General features: G+C 39.4%; 1 non-coding gene across 1 annotated transcript; it reads left to right on the plus strand.

The window, feature by feature from the left end:
• Positions 1-293: 293 nt before the first annotated feature.
• On the plus strand, positions 294-457 carry LOC142205565 (U1 spliceosomal RNA). Its single transcript, XR_012716551.1, has one exon. It is a non-coding gene; the product is annotated as a U1 spliceosomal RNA (small nuclear RNA).
• Positions 458-10,325: the final 9,868 nt, after the last annotated feature.

Raw genomic sequence — 10,325 nt, forward strand, 5'->3', positions numbered from 1 at the left:
GGTACATGCAGCAGCAAAGTAAAGTACAAAATAAAAACCTGCCCACCTGGGCTCTAACTAAACAAAAGTTGGTTGCCTCACCTATAATAATAACCAGTTCAAATAGTCAGGAACCTCTCTGGTAGTAACAACCTTTGTGGTAGCTCTCCAGGCAAGCTCTGACAAAGTCTGTTCTCCCAACAGACTTCTTATACCTTGCTAACGAGGAAAACTCGAGACAACTGAGTTGCTGTACAAGTGTCTACAAGGTGTGGACTGGAGGGGATGGGAATGACAAGTCCCACTACCAACCCATACTTGCCTGGCAGGGGAGATGCCGTGATCACTGGGGTGGTTCTCCCAGGGTGAGGCTCATCCATTGCACTCAGGGTGTGCTGACCCCTGTGATTTCCCCGGGTGTGGGAAGCTCGACTACATGGTTTGTGGTGGTGGGGGACTGCGTTCGCGCTTTCCAAAAAAAAAAAAGAAAAAGAAAAAAAGTCCCACTACCAACCTACCTGCCATTCCCTAAAAAGCCAGCCCAATGCATGGCACTTACAAAATGCTCAGCAGACAAAGTTGTCCGCTGAGAACAAACTTTTCTGGATTTTTCTCATCTCACCCATCTGAGCAGTCTGGGTGAAATGTACATCCCCTCCAGCACTTTACCAGCTATTGGCTTACAATATTGATTATAAATAAATAATTTAACTGCATATTGAAGCTAAGTGTAAAAATTACAAAAATAAGTTTATTACAAGTGAATTCAATACAATTGATGTGACTTCATACAGATTGACAAAGGTTACTGTGATGATTTTGAGTAAATTATAAATACATAAAAAATATTTTAGGAGTGTAATAAAATATTAAAGGTACATAGAATAAAAAAAAAAACTTTTGATCGTTGCTGCTCCATAACAAGCATATTTGATGGTTAGTAAAAAGATGACTCAACCAAGAATGTTAAACCATACGCCCACAGACAGTACATAACCTACAAAAACAACATGATTCATTCTTAAGATATATATAAAAAAAACAACACATAAATCCGGACTCAAATTAAAATTTGCGCTAAATCACTAAAAATGCCTTGAAGCTAATAGCCTCGTTGAGGTTGGCTGAAAGGAGATCGTTTTAATTTCTATGATCCAGTGGGTCTCTTTACAAAAAAGTGCTCAATTCAAATTATCCCTCCTAATTCCCAAATGTATCCTATCAATGTCCTTTACTGTCAAAGCACTCAAAGCACGTGGATTGCAAGAATAATATTCACAAAAATTTTCAAAAATTGTTCAACTGGAATTGCTTACTTTACTATGGGATATTGTGAAGGGGTGGCATGGAGGAGAGAATTAGTCGAAGTGGTTTTTATGTGAATGTCAGTTATGATATTATGGTTAGTATCAAATTCCACTATAAGATCAAGGAATTCTGCACAATTATGACTAATTGTCAAAGTAAAATTTATATTAAAATTGTTACAATTATATAACATGAGCACTTCAGGATGCCCTCGCATCGAGATGTGTGTTGGACCACTTCCTTCTCCCACAGCCTATAGATGTATACAGAGACTCCACATCACAGATAACCAGATACACGTCCTCCTCTCCTCCAAATGAAGTCCATTCAGACAACAGAGCATATCGGTAGTGCCCTTCATATAAGAAGAGAAAGTTGTAAGCAATAGTCCACAAATTTGCAAATGTTCTCACAAAGACCACAAATCCTCAAAACTAATGGATGTCTCGGAGGATTGGAGGCATCCTTGTGGACTTTTGATAACAGACAGAAGGTTGGTCTAATGGGATAGTCAACCATCAGGCCATCTTTAATTTTAGATGCAATAAAGTTGTCCTCTACAAAAAACTTTCAATAAAATGAGAATTTAAAAAAAAAAAAAAAAAAAAAAACATGCTTCAAAATTTGTTGTTGAAGTGACACAATGGTTCACTACATCACAATATTTCCCACCTTATCAGCTTGCCCTTTCATTTCAGGGCTTGTCTCTGAGCTCCACTTAGAGTTAGATCTCTCTCTTTCTCTCTACTTTATTCAAAATAGATTTTAAATCTCTTTTCACCAACCCAAAAATTTGATTGGTGGACACAGCGAAAAAGGGGGGAAATGTCATGACCAGCGGCACAGATGGAGATTAAGGAAGGCATCATCAATCCCAGATTGTTCACCAAATAGGTCAATCAGATCTTGAAGAGCCTGTCTCTCACCAGAACTACCATATATACTCGAGTATAAGCCGAGTTTTTCAGCACAGTTTTTGTGCTGAAAAAAGTGCTCCTCGGCTTATATTCGGGTCATTACGGTAATTTTCTGCTAGCAGGCCAGGATAGCAGAGCCCGCCCCCCCCACCACCACCACCACTCCATCACACGCCGGGTGACGTGGCCACGTAAGCTCAGGCCCGCACTGGCGTGTGGCTGCTTTCTGGCCTGCTAGCAGAAGTACCGTAAGTACTTCTGCAGCTCTTAATGTACAGCATCGCCGCGCTCCTAGCAGGATGTCCTCCCCCCTCCAGAGATGTCCTCCCCCCTTAGGCCTGCCCCATACCTTTAAAGATGCAGGCCGGCTCCTGCGCAACGAGCTCGCAGTAGCCGACGTGTCCCGACGACAGCTGGGAGCCTAATGAAGGCTCCCAGGCCTGTCATCGCTATATTACTATTACGGCTGGTCTATGATCAGCCGTAATAGTAATGTAGAGAATCTCCCATAGACGGCAATACACTTGTATTGCCGTCTATGGGACTTGCAATCAAATGACTGCAGGTTCAAATCCCCCAGGGGGGGCTAAAAAAATTGTAAAAAAAAAATAAAAAGTTTAAAAAATGTATATATAATAAAAAATTAAATAAATAAAAGTTCTAAATCACTCCTTTCCCTATAATTCATATAAAGGCGGGTTCACACCAGCACCTGATCTCAGTTATGCAGGTTTCCGTTTTCTGTCAGGAGAGGACAGAAACCGACATTCAGTGTCTGTTGGTGAGCGTCTTCTGCTGCTCATGGCAAAACCGTTATGCATAACGGAGATTGGGCGCTAGTGTGAACCTGCTCTCAAAGTAGAAAATGACTGTGACACACATACACATTAGATATCCCTGTGTCTGAAAGTGCCCGGCCTACTGAATATAGGGTATCTGCAGTGCTCCTATTCCGTTGGGAAGGGGTTAATAGGAGCACTGCAGATACGCTATATTCAGCCAGGCTGAATTCCAACTGGGGGTAAAAAACCCAGTCCTCAAGCTCAGGGAAGGGGCAGACAGACAACCAAAACACCCCCTCCCCTTCCCCAGTATCTACTGCACCCAAGAACTTGGCCATTTTAATTTTTTAAATTTTCCAGAAGCTGCTGCATTTCCCCGCTAGGCTTATGCTCGAGTCAATAAGTTTTCCCAGTTTTTTGTGGTAAAATTAGGGGGGTTGGCTTATATTCGGGTCGGCTTATACTCGAGTATATACGGTATCTGTAGAGAGGAAAGACCTATGTTTACTAAAGTATCTTTTAATAATTTACTTACAGTAAAATAGTGCCAGATCTTTAATTGTATAAAACAAAAATCAAACTTAGCTGTGGGGGAACAGGACAACCATCTACTCAGGACTTCAAGTTGGGGATGTGTTAAAGTGTCTCTGTTGAATACTCCCCTGGTTTTTCTTTTTGTGGAATTATTTAAGGGGTGTGTGGAAGATCTCCTTTTTGTGGAGGCCCAGGTTTGTCTACAAAATTACCACATCCTTCCTCGGTGAAAACATAGGAAACTGATGTAGCCCGTGAAAGAGAACTACCTCTATCCTATTAATTATGTCACTGATAAGTCCAATACTGGAAGTCCTTGAGGTCACGTTGGCATTTACGTGCTCTAAATTCCTGAATATTCTTTTGCCACTTAGACAAATCTTTCCCAATGATTTATAAAAAAAAACAAAAAAAAACCCCTTCTCTTTAGACAATAATTGCTGTATTTTCTCCCTCAAATGGTCCATTTCTTTCTCAAGCAAGTCCAGTTGTTTACAATTTGCTACAATTAACAGTTCACTTAATAGTGCGGGAACACTTACTGACACTTTCCTCCCACTTATTAGTAAAATGATAATCTTCACTGTCAAAAGTGGACACCCTCATGCGGCAGAGATGGAGGCGTTTCCAGTTTAGTTCCTTGCTTAGAGTTTTTGGTTGCACTGTGTGAAAACGGCTCTAGTTCTTTAATTGAATTTGCACCACACCCGTCTTCTGCCCTTGTCTGCCTCTGTCCATGAAGTAGTTAAATTTGGTCTTGCCCTGTGATTGACAGCCTGTCTTCCTGTCAGATCCAGGGCGGGTTCATCCTCCCCTATTTAGTCTTGGCTCACATTCACACTGGTGCCTGTTATTGCCTTGTGCTTGCTGGCTTCTCTTGCTGTTTTGTTACTTGTACGCTTATCCTTGACCTCTGGCTTTCCCTACTGACTATTCTTTTGACTCCGATTTGGCACTGCATTGCTCGAATGTTACCGAACCTTGGCTAGCTGACCTCCCTTTGTTGTTGTTTGTCTTGTCTGCGTTTTGTGTGTCACATATATAGGAAGGGATTATCTCTAAGTTGCCACCTATTACATAGGATAGGGCCTGGCAAGAGGAAGGGACAGTGGGGGGGCTTCAGTTTAGGGCTTACTGTCTCTTGTGCCCCTTCCTCCAGGGTTCTCCAGCAGCTATTGGGGAATTATCATCTAGCAATTCCCTAACACACTGCTTGTACAATCTTCAAGAACAGAACAGAATCCACTTCTTAGGACGAGTTCACACCTGCACCCGGTCTCCGCTTTAGCCAATCTGGCAGGTTTCCGTCTTGTGCCCTGAGAAACTGGGCAGGGGATGAAAACCCGGAGGTCAGTTTTCAAACCCATTCACTTGAATGGGTTTGCAAAGTGACCGCCTGTGTGCGTCTTCTGCCTTTTCACTGCAAAACAGTTTTTTTTTTTAACTGGACAGACAGTTGGACATGCAGGAGTTTGTGTCCAGTTAAAAAAAAGCGGTTTTGCCGCATTGAGGCAGAAGATGCTCATGGGCGGTTGCTTTGCAAATTCATTCAAGTGAATGGGTTTGAAAACTTACCGTCAGTTTTCCATCCCTTGTCCAGTTTCTCAGGGCAGAAGACAGAAACTCGCCGGATTGGCTAAAGCGGAGACTGGGCGCAGGGCAGGTGTGAAACCGCTCTTATCAGGTTTTTTTTTTTATATAATCCATAAATACAAAGGAAGGATCTATAAACCCAAACACTATGATATCAACCAGAAAAGAGTATCCTCAAACATTGCATATACATTGAGATCCCAGACTTCCAAAAACAATATATATCCAACAAAATTAATCGAACAACCCTTGGAATTCAAAAATGTATTAAAAATATATTATAGTAAATTAATTATATAAAATTTCATACTGATAAATAAATGGAAAGAAGAAAAAGGAAAGTGCTGGATGGAAACGCAACACCTCTGTTACTTACCCCTCTCCCCCTAGGAAGGGCAGGAGATATCCTTAAAATATATCATCACTGGGTTTTATTATAACAGCCAATAAGAGAATATATGACAGATCTTCATGAACATAACTACCTGAACATTTAATACACCAGATTATTAATTATAAAATAAAATTAGAATATTTGCACTATAAAAACATTGTATAAATTACATATTTATTTTATATACTACCAAAGGATGTTGAAAAAATAATAAAATTTCTGCCACATAAAAGAATGTATCATACAGTCACATCAATAAAGAATAGAAAAAAAACTATAAAGTGATATTAAATAACAATACATGAAACAGAGTTCTGCCTTTGTAGATTGAACTTCAATTTCCTAGCCATAAGAATACTGCCTAGTAGAATCCTGCCCATCCCCCATGTTCCGAAGCATGTAGACAGGATGGTGGAGATGGAATATGAGGTTGTCAAGGTTACTGTTGTCTGCAGAGATAGAGAAGTAAACAATGTAATCCTGGGAGATAAAGGTTGATTTACTTAACATATCATTAACCTTTGTTTTGAAAGCACCAACAATCCTATAAGGTAGAAAATGTGCGACCATAGCTGTCAGTGGAACTATTACTATGCAGAAATTCAGCTCACAGGACACGCTTGTACCTATTTCTGGGAATTGAGGACCAAATGTGTCACCATGGGAGATTAATGGAGATGATCTCTACCCCGGATTGCTGAGGCCTCTGTATATATGATTTCTTCTTTACAGCTTAAAATGACTCCTAGTAAGATATTCATAGAAGTGTGTTCAGAGGCCTACCTTAGGGTTCGTTCACACTGAGTTTTTGGCAGCGGATTTTGATCCATCTAAAAAAAAAGGGCTCCCATTGACTTCAAAGGGAGCCGCTCGCTTCTTTTTTCCGCTAGCTAGTGCACTGCACCGACATCCCGTTGCGGTTAGCCACGCAGAATGTTCACACGGCGGAATGCAAATTCCGCCGTGTGAACATACCCTTAAAGGTCCGGGGTCCCAATGCAAAATCTGTAATGGGACCCCTACCGTGTACCATTTAAACTAGATGTGTATTTCACGTAGGGACCCTATAATTATGGCCCTGATTGTAGGAAGACGTCAGTGAAGACATGGCCCTATTAGAGCTGATGACTGTTTCTTCATATGTAACCACCCACCAGTCTGTTGAGGAGGAAATATGGAATGATAAAATGCAAATATAGTCTATTTTACAGAATCGGACAATTGAATAAAAGTGGATCCTGAAGCAGAAGTATTAAATCCTGGTTTTGGAGAAAAAAAAAAAAATCAGTTCAAAACTTCAAATCTGCCTCATGAGGCCACAGCCTAAAGTAATTGTTACATTAGGTCAGGAAGCCGTCTGAGGAGCCTCTACATCTATGATACACTACTTTTCTGATAAATGATGGACACTAAGATGGAAATTTGACAGATCCATTACAGGATAATAGATAATAGATCCATAGAGAACTGTTAGCGTCAGTCATGTAACGGATCTGGCACTACCATTTCATTGGTCTGCTTCTAAAATGGACCTGACACAGGTGGAAATCAACAAAGACCATATCCTGTTCTGCTTACTTTTGCACTGCAATTCAGTCTATAAATAGCAATAATCTGCATAACAGAAGTAAAGCATTTATAAATGAGCTTTAATGATGAAGCCCAAGGCTGTATTAATAATTCTGCTGGTTGCTGTTGAAAACTATTGACAAGCTTGTTGACAGTCATACACATAAAAGGTTTGCCAAGCTCTTGTGATGTAGAACATTTAGTTCTCCCTACGTCAGAACAAACCATGGTATAAAGATTAGAGATTAGTAAATCTTTAAAAAAAAATCTATGCTTTATTGATTCAAAAAAAAAAAAAAAAAAAAAAATTCCTGCAAATCTAAACAGTCTTAACGATTGAATGTTAAATTGTAGCAATATAGTAAGTAGATTTGTTGAGCTGCTGCCGATGTACAGGTTAGAGATGGGCGGACCGATTTATCAAGAGCCGATGTCCAAATATTCCAAATTGTTTGTGAGACATGTCTTGTGAGTCGATGTCATGTTCTGACGCCATCTGACAGCAGTAGGTAGACACCTTATAGTGCTGATGTCATATACAGTGTAGAAGGTTCTGTGGGTTGGAACACGAGGTATTTCAGTGATGGTGGAAGTATGGGATGGATGTGTTATTCATCACTCCATGGCACAGAGCGCTGCAAAGCTTGTTGGAGAGCTAGACAATCTTAAGTGTAAGAGAATTACAATACAGTTTAGTCCCATACGGTGAATGACGTACCAGGGAAAAAAGTAGACTAGCCAAATGGAGATTTTTTTTTCAGCACTTTGTCCCCAAAGCAAATAAATGAATAAAAAGTAATTAAACCATCAGAACGTCCCCCAAATGGTATAAAAAATGGTCATCTTGTTCTGCATAAAAAGACACCATACACAGCTCCATACATAAATATGAAAAAATGTACAGGTGTCTGAACCTGGCGACACAATTTTTTTCTATTTTGCAAAGATTTAATTTTTTTAAAAGTTATCAAAACATTACAAATACTATATACATTTGGTATCACTGTGATCATACTGACCCCCAGAATACAGGTAACATGTAAGTTTTTTTTACCACACAGTGAACACAGCAAAAATTAAACCCATATGAAATTGGTGCAAATGTGCTTTTTTCCAATTCCACCTCATTCTGATTTTTTCCACCTTCCCAGTACATCGTACAGGATATTGTATGGTGCCATTACAAAGTACAATTTGTCCTGCAAACAATAAGCCATCATGTGTCTGTGATCTGAAAAAAAATGGCTATTGGAAAGGAGGAAAAACATATTTAAAAATGAAAATTGGCTATGGACTTAAGGGTTTAATCAAATCTGCAGGTCATAGATAGATAGATAGATAGATAGATAGATAGATAGATAGATAGATAGATAGATAGATAGATAGATAGATAGAGCGAGCTTGACTTTCAAGGAGTTGGACTAAAAAGTCGAACATTAAATCCATTCCTTTTCACCAGTTTAGGAGTGTTGCTTCATTTCCCCTATATACTGTATATCATTGGATACTCCCAGTCACAGGGCACAGGAGAAATTGCACCCATTGGTTTTGCAGGCAGTGCTGATATTTTTCCTTTTTTTTTAGGTAGATAAATAGATCATTTGTTAATATTACATATAAGTGAGGGATAACACACACACACACACACACACACACACACACACACACACACACACACACATATATATATATATATATTTATTTATTTATTTAACATATGTATTATTTATGTTCAGTACTAATGCTGGATGTCGCTGTTAGCACCCAGAGCTATAAGAGACATGCTGTGTGTTTCAAACACATAATGCAGATCACTTTGCCCTGTCACTTTTAGTTGAGGATTTTTCTACAATCTCTTCCACTATACTATTTCCTTTTATTGCAGCAGGTTAGCTCCTGGCAAGTTTGCGACATCTAACCCTCTGCAATTGCTGCCTATGTATCACCAACCTTAGAGACTAGGAAGGTTTCTCAGGCCACCTACTCATTAACATAGTGATTGCAAAGCACCATTGCCAGAGCAAAGTTCACAGATTCATCTTTTTTACCACTTTACCCTTGAATTTGATTTTGCAAATCACATTTTCTTCCCCATCTCTAATCTTCTGTTCTCCTCTTGTGCAGTTGAGTTGCTCTGCAGTGTACAGTCCCCTGCAGCCGCCATACTGTGCTTTATACAATATTACTCCTCATAGCTCCTATCTCTATTTAGCAAATCAGATAAATGGCTTGTCAACAAAATGTAGGGGTGAATGTCAATCCAGCATAACTGCACAGAAGTCTAAATAACTCTATATAGAGAGAGCACTTGACACCTATAGAGAGGTTTATCAAACCATTCTTAACACTCATATACTCTGTTATCAGTGATATGTGATAAAAGAACAATCAACTAACAAAGAGTTATTACACCAAAAGATATGAGATAACACATAAGATAACACATAAGACATCTATCTCTCACAATAAGGCTGGATTCACACGTGGAATTCATGTTTTATTCTTTATTTTTTTAATTCAGTATGTTTTGTGTTATATATAGGCTGTACATTAGGCAAATATCTTCAGAAATGTTGATTCTACATGACTAATATGTTAGTAAGTTTTTATTATCCAAATATATAGCAAAATAGTTTCCTATTTCTATATGGTTGACCAATGTAACAGAACTATGCAACTGTTCCAACTGATCCCACTGAACATGCAGCCCAAACATGGAGTGAACTGCGCATTATGTTCATTGAAAGAGCATGATGTATGTAAAGAGTGGAAAGGGTTAATTTGATGATTCTTCCACATTATTCTTAGTTTCATCATGACTAGTAAAGTCTCAGCTTTGCTTTAGCTCTTTAGAAAAGAGAATCCAGACAAGGCGAAGTATCAGGCAGTATATGTGCACGATAACTGGATACTTGCTTTGATTCTGGAGAGGTCAATGTCCGTTCTAGTTTTCTTCCCATCTATTGCATCAAGGGGGCTAGGGGGGGATTTATAAGATCTTCCGACAAAGTATCTACTGAATCAGCTACTGTCATTGTATTACATTGGGATTCACACATACAACATATGAGTTCTCAAGGGCGACCTGATCGGATCCTTTGTGACTACTTATGGGGGAGATTTATTCTTAGGGGGATTTTTTAATAGCAGTTTTTCTGGAGTCTACGTTGGTGTAATTTGTGTCAAATTAATCACTCAGGCCTCGTTCACATCTGCGTCAGTAATCCGTCCGGGGGAGCCCACATGGGG

The sequence above is a fragment of the Leptodactylus fuscus genome, chromosome 5 (assembly GCF_031893055.1).
Source record: "Leptodactylus fuscus isolate aLepFus1 chromosome 5, aLepFus1.hap2, whole genome shotgun sequence".
NCBI lineage: Eukaryota > Metazoa > Chordata > Amphibia > Anura > Leptodactylidae > Leptodactylus > Leptodactylus fuscus.